The following is an 18445-nucleotide window of genomic DNA, read 5'->3' on the forward strand; positions in this document are numbered from 1 at the left end:
TTCATGAAATTCTGTGTGTTTAATTTACATCTGTTTCTTTTTCTACTATTTTGCTAAATGTTCTTAGTAATAATGCTAAATGAACTCGAGAAACATGCAATCCTTACACGTTTATTGAATCCACATTGGGTCTAAAACTCATGCAAGAATGTCAGAACCACACACTGAAACTAATCTGCGACGGACTCTTACGAATTTCATCAAATTGCATTCTGAATCGGTGAAAGATACCATTTGTACTGTGATATTAATGCCATTCTGCTTATTCAATTTAGAATATTTACTTTCATTGTCACAAAAAAATGAAGAATTTGAGAAAGTTGTGAGAAAAAAAAACCCAACATGATATGTAAAATGTAAATATTCTATGAGTTGGAAGTTTAGGATAGCCCCACATTTTTTTTTTTTTTTTTTTTTGTAGCATCTTTGATATTGTGGATTTGAGAAGCCAGAGTCATTTTCGTTTATTTCTGCTGGTTGAATCTGTGTGCATTCAAATGCTTGTGTGCTTAGCATTATTTGTAAAAAGTATTCTATATGAGTAAACAGTATGAAAAGAGAACTGCCACGAAATATTCACCGACTGCTAAATATGGATTGAGAGATGATTTGCATCTCATAACTTGATACGTAAAACTGACATTGATTAACCACAAAGAACGTATAAACATGCCTTTAAGAACACCCGATAGGACTAAAAAAAAAGAATTTTCACAACTTGACACTGCACAGGTCGTATATTCAATAACTTAAACCTTACAAGTGACCGATAATGTCTCATGCGACAGATATACAAGCACATATAGATGTAATGACAAAACTTATAGAAATGGATTTGGGAACTGTCAAAATGCAGGCTTGTTAACATACACATTTGCATACATAAATACATACACAGAATTTTCTTTTTTTTTTCGAAATTAGTTTAAAGGTAAATAAAAGAAATTTATTCTGAAATTTTAGCGATAATATTTTTTGTGAAGACAATGGTTCCTCTTTACATGAGGAAGTAAAAGTGCTCCTTACGACTTCAAAAATTCTGAAATTTTAATCTGGAAATATTTCTGGATAATCCAAGTTTTCAATAATCCGAGGTGGCGTTAGCCCCAATTACCTCAGATTTTCGAGATTCTACTATATTTATAGTTTTTTGGTATGATTATCTGTGTGCACGAATGTTTGCTTGCTTACTAATGAAATGGATATGTATATAATTTTAATACAAATATGTATTTTATACAACTAATGACAACATTTTTTCTTTTCTTTATGTTTGTTTTAGGACCGTGCTTCGCAATCACTTGCTGTTGGTGCAATTTCTCAGAAGAAGATTTGAAGAATTGCTGTTTCTTCTGCATGTGTTAATACCGAATGGTTTCATGACAGTGAGATTTGGTGTGTTGTATTTCATCAATTCTTCTGTTGTGGCGTTTCAGTGGACACATAGTAGTTGTGTAGAGCTGCTTCTTTTATTTGGTTTGATGTTATATTTTCACTTACCTCTGCATTAGATGACATTCCTTCTATAAGCATTTCGTAAGTATATTAGGGTAGTATAGTTGACTCGATAACTCAAAGCTCAGGGACCTTGAACAAGAGTTTGATTTTTTTGTAGTTCTTCTAATTTACAACAGATGTATGTATTAAGCTGTCCATTGTTTCTTGCAAGAGAGTCTCTCTGTATGCAGGTATAATTGCTTACTTATAAAATGTATCTGCACATTATTTCGATACAAATATGTATTTTAAACAAATAATGACTGCATTTTTTTCTTTTCTTGATGTTTGTTTTAGGACCGTGCTGTTGGTGCAATTTCTCAGAAGAAGATTTGAAGAATTGCTGTTTCTTCTGCATGTGTTAATACCGAATGGTTTCATGACAGTGAGATTTGGTGTGTTGTACTCCATCAATTCCTCTGTTGTGGCTTTTCAGTGGACACATATTAATTGTTTAGAGTTGCTTCTTTTGTTTGGTTTGGTTTGCTTACCACTACATTAGATAAACTTGCTTTTGTATGCATATTCACAAGTGTATAAGATTACCACAGTCTACTCTTGATAATTCAAAACTAGGGAAATTGAAAGAAAATTTGAACTATTTGGAGTTTTATTTGTAGCTCTTAATTCTAAGATATGTAAATATTATTAAGCTATTTATTATTTTTTGCAAGACAGCCTCTTTGTTTGCTTACTAATAAAATGTATTTTTGCATAATTTTGATAAAAATACATGTTTTATGTGCAACTAATTTCTATATTTTTTCTTTTCCTGATGTCCATTTTAGGATTGATTAGCAATCAATTGCTGTTGGTGCGATTTTGCAGAAGAAGCCTTGAAGAATTGCTGTTTTTTTTACATGTTTTAATACCGAATTGTTATACAATAGAGAGATTTGTACTTGTATGTGCTCCATCAATTCCTCTGTTGTAGCTTTTCAGTGGACATACTTATTACTTTGTTTAGTATTGCTTCTTTTGTTTGATTTGTTGTTTTATATTACCTTTTACTACTAATTAGATGAACTTCCTTTTTTATTTTTATGTACACATGTTGACTTTCTCAATATGTGAACTTCTGCCAATGGCAAGTAGGAGAAATTAGTCTTATAATTATCGTATGGTTTTCAATTTTCATTTAAAAGTTATCAACAATGAAAGAGTAAAAAAAAAAAGAATCAATTAGTATAATACTTGTTTACAATTCGATAAAATGTATAACAATATTAACAACATCAAGAATTTTGAAGAAATGTTTATTTTCCTTAAAAATGTTTAGCTTTGTGCAAACATTATTGTATTACTTGTGTTTTTTATAGTACCTAATAGGGCCATATTTTGTTAATAAACATATAGTATTTTAAATGAAATCTTTTTTGTTGTTTTTAATGGTAATTTTTGTGTGCTGGGACAGCAATTGCAAATAGGCAGATAAATAATGATAAACTAAAAATGTATTCACGCAATTTTACTTTCTTTCAAAGTATCATATTATTTTACATAATACATATTATTCCCTGAAATTTCAGAATATATTTTGCTTCTTTTATTAAATTGTCTATGACACGCAATTGGGAATAAATTGTCCTTGATGTGTGTGGTAATGCTGTCTGTTTTGTGCTTGTAGCCTCCTATATGCCTCTAAATTTTTTGCACTGGTAGAATTTTTATTCTTTACTTTCATTTTATCCCTTATGGATCGTCTACAAATGATGTCATGCTTTGAGAAGAAAGAGGGGTTTTAATTCTGAATATTTGACAAGGGGAAAGGAGGAATAACATACAAGAAGAGTCATTGCATATCATGGTTTGAAATAAAGGTATTTTTGTTATGTAGTGTGACACTGGAGAGGGGATCAAATATTTTAAAAAAAATGACATTTATGGACAGCCTTTTGTATTTATGTAGCATATCTGGAGTCAAGAAATTGAATTAAGTAACTAAAACTGAAACTATAATCCTGCATCTAATAAATGCTTTGTTAGAGTTTATAACCTAATTTTTACTTTTTCTAAGTTGCAATAAAAAAAGTATGCAAGTATACACTAAAAACTAATGCACTTAAAAATAGAAACTAAATAAGAATTTAAAACAAAATTCAGATTTTAATGTATTGTAAAAGCATAACTTAGTTAAAACAATAAAGTTATAGCTTATTCAAAAATGAGGAAGAATGGCTCTTCCTTTTAAAAATTGCACAGAAAAAAAAAAAAAAAAAACTTGTTACTTCTGAAAAACATTGTTTAAACTATTCAGTTTCACTCTACATGTTCTCAACATTAAAACACTTTTTAGAAGACAAAATATTCTTAACTGCTTTAGCAATGTTAAGTAGAACATTTCAGCAAATATTAAATAGCAGTGGTCCTGAAAGTATTAATTACAAATTCATTTGAATTAACATTTAACAAATTAGTATTCTTTAATAAAAATTCTTAGGGTTATTAAGGATTTAACCATGTTCTCATTGCCAAATAAACAACCCTTCTTATTTTGTTACCTATTGTTCAAAATTTGATAAAAAGAACTAAATAACATTACCTAATTCATCAAACAAACTGACAGTTTTATCAAATACTTAAAATAATTACTTTCTGGTGAAATTGCCCTTCGAAAAGGGATTGTAATTACAAAACAATAGTGTTGGCCCAACTGATGAAAAACTTTTTTTTAATTTAACTATTCATATTTCTTGAAGGAATGTCATTGCAATTCGTGCACATCATAACAATGTTACTATTTTTTGGAAGATAATTAAAGGGCTATTATTGCATTCAATAAAATCATGTTTACATTATATAAGATGAAAAAAAGAAAAGGAGGGGGGGGGGGTGTTTCTCAAACCATAGAAGCCTTGAAACGTTAATTAAACGTTGTTATTTTGCAGAGAGGATTGATTTTTGTACCATGGACGTTATTTAGTTTTCAACTAACCCCATTTATAGAGTTTTTTTTTTTTTGACTCTTTTATACTTGGGTCAGCATTTACATTAAATTGAGCATTGGCAGAGCCGAAAGCCAGAACTCCAGAGGATTTTTAATCAACCAATAAAAGGGAAAAAAACTGTTTAAATTTTTTCAAATGAGATAGATTTTAACAAAATAGTTGATTGCTTACTGGGAAGCAATCGCAAGTTTCCAATTCTGAAACGGAAAAGTTATGTTTCTTGATGGGAACCCCTACTGATGGTGTAAGAGGGTTAAAATGGGCTTAATAAAAAGTCAAAGAGGATCATGGTCACTCAGCACTTCAAGTGCTTCACTAATTTTTTTTTTTTTTTGGAAACCAGGTTTTGTGTGTGTTTTCTGAGTCTGAATTGCATCTTGGCTGGTTTTAAATGGTTATTTAAATAAAATAAAAGTTTCTTCTCTCTAAGGTTTATAATTCTTTTCTTGAATTCAGAATATCCATATAGTGATTTTTAAAGAATGATTAAATGACTTCTTATGAATAGTCATAATAGACCAGGAGTGAGTGCCCACCTAGTCTGTCATTGCGCAGAATGCGCCATTTAAATGGGGGGAGGAGCTGTTTTGAGGGGTATTTTTCTCATTTGGGAAGGGGGCGATCTTTCTGATAATTTTGGGGATGGGAACCACTGTAAAGACATTGACACAGTGATGGCGCGCATCGGCTCAGGTGCGCACCCTCCTTCTACAAGATTTATAAGTGTGCCTTATCTCAGATTTACCACATTTTTTTTAAAAATTATAATGTAAAAAAACCTTGGTGAAGGAAGATATAATTGGGCATTTATAATCAGTTTTATTTTAATTTTAGATAATTACACTCGCAATTGTGGTAAAAATGCTGGATTTAGAAAAGCAAACGAAATTCTTCCGCCGATACACGATTTTTTTTTTTTTTTGTCATTTTTCACTTTCCCTCGATTTTTTTCATCTTTTTTTGAGAACGTTGATAAATTTGCAAATCCTGCCCTACAAATAGGCTGATGTCGGAAGAGGGTTTTAATAAATGGGAGACAGAAATTGTGTAAAACTCAGAAATGGACTTCAAATTGCCAAAATTTTAGAGCAGAGCGCATTACGCTCGTCTAAAAATACCTGGGGGAATCGGTAAATGCAGGCATATATATGAGAGAGAGGGGGGGGGGGGCTTCGCTGCTTCTGCTGCTCTCCTCTCTCCACTGCAACACGACTGGATTTGGGAAAATATTTAGCGAAAAATCATATATATATTTATACATTTTCATTGCAACTACAAAACCCCTCCCGTCTTGGAAACTTTCCAAAATTGGAAATTTTAAAACTAAATTTTAGGTTGTCTTAGGTCATAACCGAGGAGGGGATGTGACTACCCATGAATTTGCCGATTGAGGAAGAAGGCAAATAGTCTTCGTATCCATCTAGTATGTGTATAAGTCGTGTGCAAGTGGTGGAAGAAAAAAGAATTAAAAATATTTTGAAAATTTACGAAACATAGCAATTTTAAAATGTTTGTTTCCTTTTTCAACGATACCAAAAAGGTTTTTAAATGTTTAAAATGCTATACACAGACCCGTCATTTAGGTGATTGGAGGGCATGGGCGCCCAAATGCAAAATTGTAAAGGGGCTCAGATATTTTAACCATGGTTTAGCAGGATATTTTCCCCATAGAAGCGGATTTCAGGACAGATTAGAGTCATTAAAATTTGACATTTTTAATTACTTATTCATTAATGGCTGGAGAAGAAATGTTTTTACATTTTTGCAAAGAAAAAGTATTAAAAGCAAGGAAGTTCTAATTTCTAAGGGGAGGGGGGCTCGAGCTCCCTATATGGGCGCCTTTGTTCGAGACGTGTCTGGATTTTAGAAACATCATAAAATTAGGCATTTTTATAAGTATTTTGTTTTTCCTCTATGAAACGTATTGAACACAAACCCTTTGCCCCCCCCCCTCTCCCATGAAGACTTTGAAATGACGAGCTTGATCATACACAAATTTGAATTAAAAATTATCTATTTCTCAAGGAGGGGGGGGGGAATAGATATTAGATCACACATTCAGGGACGCCTTGAACTAAAATTTTCGGAAGCCGGAACATTCTCATTTTGCTGAATGAAATTTCAGCTTTATCGAATGATAAAATACGAATATGAGAATCGTCATAAAATAATTCCGAAAATGATTGCTGGGTCTCCGTTAAAACTTATAAAATTTACATTGCTTTGATTCTTAGACGGGCCCCCTCAATGGACGGAACCCTAGTTTCTGGGGCTTCTAGCTGACGTGGCCTTGACTGATGGGAATCTAATCCACGTCCTCCTGCCCCACACATAGGAAAGCACGATCACTTGGCTTTTGGCCCTGATTAAAACTTAGCAAGTACACTTTAAGGAAGAAATAACGTTGGTACATGTATTAATTTCCATTTGCACACGCATATAAACGAAATGAGAGTTTGTATTTGTGAATCTAGCTTTGCCTTTACAGTTCATAAGAATTTACCTTATTTGAAAATATTTTGGCAACGGCAGTTCAGAAGAAAATTTTTCATTTTTCAGAGAAACAATTTAGTTGCCAAGTGCGCGATAAAACACGCCAAATAGAGACCTGGCGAGATATCTTTCTATTGTTCATGAAGGCAGTTTAACAACGTCCAAAAAAAAAAAAAAAAAAAAAACTACATTTTTTTAATGCTAAAACTGCATTTGTCCATTAAAAGAATATCAAAATCAAAAGCGTCAATACTTCTTCTAGAATCTGCAGAACATTAACCATTAATTAGGCTACTTAACTTCCCATTTTATGGGGAGAGTCCCAGCTCCATCATTTCACATTTTCTGGGAGAGGGAACAAAAAGAGTATATTCTCAATGAAAATCATGTTAAAAAAACAGCAAAGACCACGCCTTGTAACTGTAAATACATTTAGTATCTTCAAGTCGGGAGAGTAATTGTCCACTCTTGACCCCCTAAATGAAGGATGTGGAATGTCCCTATTTTTAACACATTGTCCCCACGTTTAAAAGCTGATTTGAGGACCACCTTAATAACATTTAAAAAGGCAAAAACAGTAATGAAAATATAAAAAATTAAAGTAATGTCAAAACAAGAACACACTTCGACGTATTTCGATATTTGCAAAACCATGAAAAGCTAAAGCTAAAAAGCTTTCACCTGGCAGATTTATTTAATACTAGCTGCGTTGCCCGGCTTTGCATGGTCTACCTAGAAAATAAAAGTTACAGCAAGTGACGCGTGTTCAACAATTAGGCTTAAAAAAAAAATGTGAAATTTCCCGTCAAAATAATGATTCTAAAATTTCGGTAACGGCTAAATCTTAAAGTTCCGAATAAATTAAATGCAACCCTCCTTAATTTCAACTAAAATCCTCAATCATCATCTGCTGACAGTACCAAAAAAAAAAAAAAAAGTTAAAAAGATAGCCAAAAGATAATTAAAGATAGGCAAATTTTCATCAATCTTCAATGTGTCCTCCAAAATATTCAAAAACAGGTTTTAATGTTCACAATTTTTACTATTAATACCCAGGGAGGATCCCAAGAGGGCGCCAACCTTGACTCCCGAAGGTAGTGAAAAAAAAAAAAAAAAAATCTCTCCGAAGGCGCAAAAATAAATATTTAAATAAAATAAGATTTTTAAAAAAATTAAAAGGAAGGAAAAAAAACGAAAACGCATAGGTTTGAGGGCGTATCAAGAAAATAAACACGAAGGCGCAGAGGTTTTAGAGCGCAAAAAAGAAAAAGGGAGGCGCACACGTTCGAATACTCAAATAAAGTTAAAAAATATATAATTTAAAAAAAAAAAAAAAATAAGAGTGGGGAGGGGACAAGGCACACACGCTCAAGGGCGCAAAAGAAAAACTCGAAGGAGATCAAGTTTAAAGGTGCAAAAAAAAAAAAAAATAAAAAAAAAAAAACCCGAAGGGGCACAGGTTTCAGGGCGAAAAAGTAAACAAAGGCGCACAGGTTTGAGGGCACAGAAAAGAAAAAAAAAGAAAAGAAAACGAAAGCACACACAATCGAGGGCACAAATAAAATAAAACAAAAATTATTGAGGACGCAAAAAAAAAAAAAAAAAAAAAAAAGAAAGAAAGAAAGAAAGGAAAAAAAAAGGTGCAAAAAAACTTATGGCGCTCAGGTTTGCGAGCGCAAGGGGGAAAAAACGAAGTCGCACAGGCGTGATGGCGCAAAATAAATATATAACGCAAAATAAAAAAAACGAAGTCGTACAAGTTTGAGGGCAAAAAAAAAAAAAAAAGTTTTTTGTCGAAAAAAAAATAGTTTTTTTACATAGATCGACGCAGGAAAAAAAATCTAGATCTATATTCAGGACTAATATAGATTTATGTCGGGAAAAAGCTTTTTTTTTTACACAGATCGACGTAAGAAAAATATCTAGATCTACATTCAGGACTTATATAGATCTATTTTTAAAAAGTGTTACGTTTTCCGGAAGATCGACGTCGGGGAAAAATCTAGATCTATATTCAGGACTAATATAGATCTATGTCAGAAAAAAGCTATTTTTTACACAGATCGACGTTAGGAAAAAATCTAGATCTATATTCAAGACTAATATAGATCTATGTCGGAAAAAAGCGATTTTCTTAAACAGATCGACGTAAGAAAAAAATCTAGATCTACATTCAGGACTAATATAGATCTATTTTCAAAAAGTGTTACGTTTTCCGGAAGATCGATGTCGGGGGAAAAATGTAGATCTATGTTTTTGCTGCAAATGTTTCTACATCGATCGGTATGTTGTGCTACCTGGACTTCAGGAATTTTTTGTTTTTTTTTGTTTTTAATCATTTGTTAATGAAAATATTACCAAAGGAAAAGTATATTTATATTCCCAATTTGATTCAAATCAGCTTAAATATGGAATTTTAAATGATGTCGAAACAAGAACATGTTTTGACATAGTTTTATGTTTAGAAAACCATGTTAAGATATATTATTACATTGACATCAAAGTACATTAGAATTTTAATATTTTTCTTTCGACATTAAAAGACGTTTTTCAATGTTTGCCAATGTTTTCTATTTTTCTCCTGAATTGCATATTCATACGAATATCTCTAAATAAACGCTTTTAATTGAGGCTAACTTGTTAAAAATGTCAAAACAAAATGAAAATACGAATTTCTGAATGAAATATACTTTGACATATTTCTCTATTTTAAGACCCGTATCCGTTAATCGGAGTTCAACCGTCAACACAAATCATAAATTGGAAATAGGGTCATCACGTGACATTTGGATCCAGAATGTGCATGCAGCCGCAGAATAGATTTTCATAGAACAGATTTACGTCGAAATAGGGCTAAATACGCTTTTCGATGTTTGCAATTTTTTCTATTTTGTTTCTGATTTTATATAAATAAGAATATCATTATATAAACACTTTTACTAATAAATAAATTGATTACGAACAACGAAAAAAATAGTAAAAATGACGCTTTAAATCAAATTCATGCAAAAAAACATCGAGGTACGTATTTCTTTTTTCCATTGTTTCGATATGTGCAGCTTCAGAGTATTTCCTTTTAATCATTTGTTTATGAAGTTGATTTATTTTCTCCACTTGATTTAAAACAGCTTAAATATGAAATTTTAAATAATGTCGAAACAAAAACATATTTTGACATAGTTCTATGTGTAGAAACCATGTTAAGATTTATTGCATAGATTGACGTCAAAATACGTCAGTGTTACAATATTTTTCTTGCGACATTAAAAAACGTTTTTCGATACTTTAAAAAATTTTCAAATTATCTTCTGAATTGCGCATTCATAAGAAAATTACTAAATAAACGCTTTTAAATATTATTAACTTGTTAAAAACACCAAAACAAGAAGTAAAAACGATTTTTTAAATAAAATCGACGAAAAAATATACTTCGACATAATTCTATATTCTCAAAACTGTCTCCGTTATTAATCGGGATTCAAACATCGATCTATGTCGGTACTATGTCGATTAATATTTTTGTGCTACTTGGGACCGTCCGGTTTGCTTCCATTGCACTGTAAAAAATATCCGTACTATTTTGAACCAATTTATGGTGCACTTGTACAAATATCGCGAAAAAGAGGTTCAACTAAAATTTTTCAGAAGCGATGATGGCTCGAAATCATGGTGCAACCGCTCGAAATTACGGATCTCACCGTATTTCAGTTCAACTAACGAAGTGAAGTGAAGTTACTCACCGGCCGTCTAGTCTGACTAATAATAGGAAGGGCCGTGGTAGCCTGATCGGTAGGGCATTGGACTCGGGGCCGGAGGGTCTCGGGTTCGATCCCCGCTGGTCGAAGACCCACCGTCGTCATTAAAGGGGACTGGGCGACGCTAAATATGCTCGTGGTCTCAATGTCCTCCAAGTGAAACGATACCTCTGGGGGTGCTAGTACCAGGTAGCTATTAGCTCTTGGACTAGTTCTAAATTCTCATTAACTGTTCGATCCGGTGATGGTGCTGCCATCTATCGGTATATAAAATAATAGAGGCAAGGCATATGTATGCAGTCCTCGACATAAATACAGTTGTAGTCAGTTGTTACTCTTGAATAGAATAGAATAATAATAGGAACTGGAAACACTGCAGGATTACCATATTTGGCAACTTATCGCTCAGTTGAAAGATTCTAATTATTCACTTCAAAGCTGTGGATAAAGACAGAACAAGCACTTAACTTGGTCACAGTTAAAAATGGTATAAGTAGAAATTCTTCACATTAATAATATTTTTTAAATTAGTATTTTTCACAAACGTAAAAAAAGTCTTGAAAAAATCGTAAACAAGAGTAAACATCGCATAATTTAATTAAATTACTTTTTTTTTTACGTTTTATGTCAATTTATTTTTGGTGTTTTCTGTGATTTGATTGTACAGATCAAGCAGGTCATTCGCAGAGTCTTTTTTTCTTAAAAATCAGAAAATGACAATTAAAATAATAATAATGAACAAGAAACGGAGAAAAATTGGTAAAATTTTAATTAATGCTTCCATGAGCATCGTCAGAAGAGTAGGGAGAGAATCGAATGCTCCAAACTCACTTCATATAGGGACTCTATAGATGGGACTGCGGCCCTGTGCCCCCAATTTTTAGGGCTCATGTGCTCACGATGATGATATGTCGCGAGAAATGAAGGTTGAATGCTTAATTATTTGGCCTCCAGAATAATCTAAACTACTTGAGAATATCAAATTATCCTAATTTTAAATTTTTATTTAAAAAAAATCACTTGCGCACAAATGAGTGTTGAAAAATACCTTTAATTGCCCCCCCCCCCCCAAAAAAAAGAAGAAAAATTAATTTGAATTTTGACATCTTGAATTCAAATTATGTTTTTCGCAATCACGAGTGTGTGTATGTAGGCGTGTGTGTTTGTGTGTACGGGTTATGTGTATGTGTGTGTAGGCATGTGTGTTTGTGTCTGTGTGGGGGGGGGGGGTGTATGTGTGTGTAGGCATATGTGTTTGTGTCTGTGCGCAGGCATGAATGTGTGGGTAGTTGATGTTTTTGTGTGTGTATGTGTGGGTATCTGTATGTATGCGTGTGTGTATGTGTTTGTGTAGGTGTATGTGTTTGTGTGTGTGTAGTTGTGTATGTATGTGCGTGTGTGTAGGACATGGATGCAACCTGGAGACGGCTTTCGCTGGAGGTGCAGCATCGTGAGGAGCCCGTCGACGGTGATGGTGCGGAGGGTGGTGGTGGGAAAAATCAAAGGAACGTCAAGAACAGTCAAGTGAGAACAATAAGCCATCGTGATTGCTCAAAAAAAAAAAAAAAAAAAAAAAAAAAACACACACACACATATACACTGACGTCCCGTCTCTAAAAAACAAGAAGCAGGATATTTTGAAAACGCAGGGCTCCTAAAACTGAATGCAAAAAATACATTTTATGCTATTTTGTTTTTTACAGTGATATGGAATATACTAGTCTAGGTTCGGGGTAAGGCCTCAATTCTAATTTAAAAAGTGATATTAGAGATAGTGGCTTGGCTAGAAAAAATTGCACTAAGTCTTTAGAAATTGTATTAATGCGTAAATAGTCAGGATCCCGTCGATAATGAGAAAAAACACGATGCAGACTGCGCCATTGAGATTTTTAGAAGTTTTGGACAATTTGTGGATGCTCTGTAACATCTGAAGGGGTACGTCATCATTCTTAATGGACATCAAAAAAAATAATAATAATAAATAAAAATTGCAAACAAGTGCAGGAACTGGACTGCCGTGCGCTGGAATTGAGAACAAAACAGAATATAAAAACAGAAAATGAATACATTTAGAAAATAAAAGTTTTTTAAATTCCGTTTATATAGGTCGCAAAAAAGGCGATTTTTCTCTCTCTATTCAAGGAATATGGTCAGTAAGGTGGTCTGAAGAAAATCAGTAAAACTTCACTGCATTTTTGGGGAAATAAATGGACTAAAATGAAGAAAATTGAAATGTTTCAAGTTTATACTCGTGTATGAAAAGCTTTCGTTTTTTTGATCGCGGTTTTTCAAAAGGTTTCGATTTCATGATTGCGATTTTTGGTAATTATTGGTATACCTAATTTTTCACTTAATTTCAGGCAGGGCCTGATTACTGAATAGGTCAACTAGGCTGTGGCCCCAAACGGCTTTTTTTTTTTCAAACTGATTTCGTCAAGGGCTAAAATTGTAAGAGTTGACTACACACGGCTCCCTGATGTCTTAACCAGGCCCTAATTTTGGGGAAAAAAATAGATGGTTTGACCAGCTGCAGTTTTAGATTTAGGGCCCGTCATAATACAAAGTTGGAGGCCCTCTCTAAAACAAAACTATGTAAAACATAGTGCACTTATCATGTGCACTTTTGTGCGTCATTCGGATCCCCTTTACAGTTGCGACATATGGTAAATTCGCCACTGGGTTTGACTTTAGATGAATTTGATCTGCTCTATGTTTTTCAGATATACATTTTCTTAGCTGGTATACACCACTTGGATTATATTTTGGTTTATACACCACATTATTTTATTAGATTGGTTTATATACCACATGGTGTGAATCATGACATGGTTTGTTTATATATGTACAGCGCTGTACTAGTGGAAACTGAAGGTAGTTTGTAGAAAATTTAAAAAAAAAAAGTGTGTAAACGCTAAAATTTGAAATGAAGATGAATGGTAATTTAGGTCAAAATAATGGAAATTCGAATTAAGAATTTTCGTAAATCATCCCATTTACTAAGGTTAGATGCACACTAGTCTATGAACTAATGACGAACTTCCCCATAAACGTCCCTATTAAATATTTTCTTTATGTCATGGAATTTTTTGAGATTTTTTGTTTAAGTTTCTTTACTTTATGATATTAAAAAAAAAGTCTTCAATTGTTCACATGAGCCCCTATAATAACTCTGCTCACTATCAAATTTCAAAATTTTGCAGCATATCTGTTTATTGGATAGACAAGAAAAAAAATTATAAAACTACACAAAAAATAATTTTTTTTAAAATTGTTCACAAAAAAAAAATCAATTTGAATTCTGAAATTTTGAATTCAAATTATGTTTTTCGCAATCACGAACTGAGACAGGACCCTACTCATTGGAGTTATTGTTTCTAGAAACGGCTCCTGTCCCCTCAAGTCTGCCTCTCCTCCTGGGCGGTTACTTGTGCATAGTTGTGTGTGTGCGTAGACCTGTGTGTATGCACGTAGGTATGTGTGAGTGTATATGTGTGAAGTCTTGTGTGTGTATGTGTGTGAAGTCGTGCATGTGTGTGTGTGTGAACGTGCGTGTGTGTAGGACATGGACGCCTCCAACCATGAGAAGCGGATAGCTCAAAACCGGAGCAGCCGCGCCGCGCCGCCAGCAGAGGACGGTGGGCGGTGGTGCTGCAAAGGCTTCTGGTCCAAGTTTAAAAAGGCACGGACACCAAAAACGGTCAAATAAGAACAATAAACAATCGTGATTGCTCAAAAAAAAATTTGGGACTTTTAATGATTACAACTAGGGGGCATTAAAGTTCTCTTCTAGAACATTTGGTTTTTAGTCATATTATCATTCTCAGCATGGAATTTTATACTTTCTGGCTATTGACCATAATGTTCATTCATTTTACAGCTTCCTTTGAATTAAATCTTATGTAGATAGCAAAAAGATTAAAGAATTGTGCAAAACTATTTTTATATCATGTAGCGCGGCTCTAGTAGTTCTGCATTCCTAGGCGATATTGACAAGTGCCCCCTCCCCCCCCCCATTGAATAATAAAAATAATAACATATTAATAAAATAAAAATAATAGTAAAGTGCTTAAAATTAAAGCGAGTTTCTAGTTTTATTCCAAACTGATTTTTGCATATCCAAGCACTGGTACACACTTCAATTTTAACATTAAAGTAGTGCATCTTCTGCCATAGAAACAGATATTAATATTTTCAAAAGACTTTCAAATCATGCAATTTGCCACCTCTAAAATTAAAGCGAGTTTCTAGTTTTATTCCAAACTATGTTTAGCATATTCAAGCACTGGTACACAGTCTTAAATATATATATATAATATATATATATATATATATATATATATATATATTGCATTGAAGCAGTGAATCTTATGATTCTGAAACAGTTATTCATATTTAAAAGAAAAAAATGTTTCAACTTTGAAATTTTCTACCCCTAAAATCTGCTGCCCTAGGCGATTGCCTACCCCAGGAGCCAGGCCTGATATCATGTAATGTATATGTGTTAAATTATGAAAGAATGCTTGATTAACTATTGCAGATGCAAATTATAATACTAAACACACAATTACTTTGAAGATTGAAAAGGGTGCCTTTCTCCAGGTCCAGGGGTCTCATCGCCCTGAGCCCTCTGCAACCTTAGCCAACAACAGAAATTATGACAGCATTTAATATGCATGTACAAAACAAAGTTGGAATTTTCATGTAATGTAACTATAATTCTTCTCCTCTCTTGCCCAAGTTCTATAACGGGAAAAAAAAATATAACATGTAAAGTACAGCTGTCAAACATTAACACCCAAGTTAAATGCACATTTTCTTCATTTTAATTTTTATAATTTGTTGCCCAATGGGAAGGCAATAATGAATAATGTTATACCATGGTTAAGTTATGAGGCAAGTGCAAAATATATCCCTCAAACCTTGAGGTGTAACAAGTTTCTACCGCATTTAATTAGTTTAACAAGAAAATGTTGCTCTTAGCTAAAATTAAAGACATATTTTTTAGTCACTGTTAACTAAATGTTACTGAATACAATACGAATATTAACAATCCCTGCTCTTGTTCATGATTATTCAAATCAATCTGAAATAAAATTTACTTTTTCAAATTTACTAAATTGTAACTTATAAGAATTCATCATTATTGCACACATATTACATAATTGAACAAATAAATTCAATGTTATGCATAAAGTTCAAACATGACAAATGACAGTTCCATTCAATTTATTTTTGCATCAAAATTGAGTCCATGTTTTTAAATGTTGGGTATCATACTTTATTACAATATTGAATACACAAAAAAGTTACAATCATAGAAGTGCATCAAATATATATAGTTTTTTATACTTGTGATTTATTGATAGCAATTTAAAGGGTTCAATGTAGATTCAAAGCTGCTTCTGCAAAATTCATCCACTGCTCTCTGAAGAAACTTTGAAGAGATAATGCAAACCGAAAAGCACAAACAGAAAGGATGGCATTAATTAAAATCAAATCTTCCTGCTGTATGCTACTCAGTACAAACATTTACTTGAAAAGGAAATTGTGAGATTGGACCAATCCTTGTATTGAAACTCCTGGTTCCAGTTCTAAATCTTAGGGCTCAAAACAAAAGGTCGTAGGATAGCTGTAAAAGCAAGAAATGATTTAATATTAAACAAGACACTTTGGAAATGAGATTTAAATCTTAGGATTTCTTCAAATTTCATAGTAATACTTGACAGCAAATTAAAACTATTTATGTATATTTCCTTGAAATTCAATTTCTTCCAATGCAAACTGAAAAGCATCAACAGAAAGGTTGGCACTAATTAAAACCAATTCTTCCTGCTATAATATACCTACAAACAAATTTAATTAAAATGTTGTACAATTTTCCTTCACACTTTATCCGGGCTTAGGACTGGCAGCTGTTAATGCTGGCGTGTTTAAAAATTGTGTTAAAAAGATTTAAAAAAAAAAAAGAAAAGAAAAGAAAGAACAAAAAATGCATTTTAACTTTTAAACTGTAGCATGAAATCAACTACTGCATGAGCATACACTAGGATTAATTTCCACTCCGCATTTGGATAAGGTATGGATCAGCCTTAGTTTTGTGGGTCTTCTGTCTCTGATGAAAAAAACTGCCACCAAGAGACTTGCAAAAATTCAAGCATTGGAATTTAAAACTGCCCTCATCAGTTCTGCACAGCAGCTGTAAAATAAAGTACATTAACATAAAAAAGTATTTTGTGAGGTAAGTATGCAGAGAAAGGTAGAGCAATAACTTATTTCTCTTACCTTTCAAAAATCAGTTTCACATGTAATTATTTATTTGCAACCCACAAGAGTGTTATAAATTTGCTTCCTAGAAGCAAGCAGGGGTTGAAATTTAGAAAAATACATCACTGGCCCAATGGACTAGTAAAATCTAAATTTCCCAGAACAGCACACGCTTAGTGGTCCATTATCACATCCTGATTTTAAACAATACGAAAAAAGGAAAAAAAAAATAAATAAAGTAACATGATAATATAGAGACAATTTGCAATTTTTAATCGACATGACACAAGAGGTAAAATCACTATGTTATAATGCTATAGAAATCTTTTAACATAGTCTTTTTTGCAGACTGAAAATCTAAACATTGTAAATAAAGGTGCAAACTTTCTTATGGTATCGAAATTGTGATGCTTACAATTTCTGAAAGGAAAGCAGAAATAAAACTTCCCTGGTCAAGTGGACCACTACAATTTGTATTTCACTGGTCCAGTAGATACTTTTGTGGTTGGTCCTGGACTAGTGGACCACTGTTAATTATAAACCTTGGCAAGTATATCAAATAAAGACATAAAATTTTGACTATTGAGAATTTGTTGAGCAAAATTCTCAATAGTCAAACACATACCCTACAATTCATGTTATCAATGTGAGTGTTATGAGGAGGATAACTTACATCACTATCAAAGATATTTAAAAGTTTACAAACGAAGTTTCTCCATATCATCATAAAATCAGAATAAACATCTAAATTTTTGCAAACCTTTAAAATCCTAAAAGTTGATCATTCTATATCTTTTACTGTAAATAACAGTAGGAACCAATGACAATTGATATTTTCTGGTAGAAAAAAACATAATCTGACCGAGAAATTTCTTCCCTGGCACAACACATTCTTCATTTGTAAGAGCCGACTATGATATGATTTTGCAGCAAGTGAATTATTACTTACTGAATTTTGGAATTTTGTGTTATATGATTTGGAAGTCATCTACGATGCTGTCAAATAACCAACCGTTTCAAAAGATAATGCGTTTTAACTTTAAAAATACTTACTTTATAGGCAGTTAGGATATCAAGATTTTTATTCCATTCACTTTTAGAACACGCCGGTATATCATCAATTTTAAATTTCTTCTGGGAACATCAACTTCTTAAATTCGTATTTCATCATCGAATCACCAATAATTAGTAGTCGCATACCAGTTAGGAATGTAAAGTACAAATCAAAATGAATAAATTAAAACAAAAAAGTAAAATACAAAACACACAAATGCAAGAAATAAACAATTTTTGCGGATCATAATCACCACGCCTCGTGTAAATCAAATCAGGTGTAAATAAATCCGTGATCAGTACTCCAAATAACGATTACCAGAGGTTGGCATAAATGCTGCGACGAGTTCGTTTTGGCGACTCTTTTGGCATGTTTCCTGTTCCTATTATCTGGAAGAATCACCGACCGTCATCTTTATTTACTTTCCGCGGCGC

This window comes from Uloborus diversus, chromosome 1, assembly GCF_026930045.1.
Source record: "Uloborus diversus isolate 005 chromosome 1, Udiv.v.3.1, whole genome shotgun sequence".
NCBI lineage: Eukaryota > Metazoa > Arthropoda > Arachnida > Araneae > Uloboridae > Uloborus > Uloborus diversus.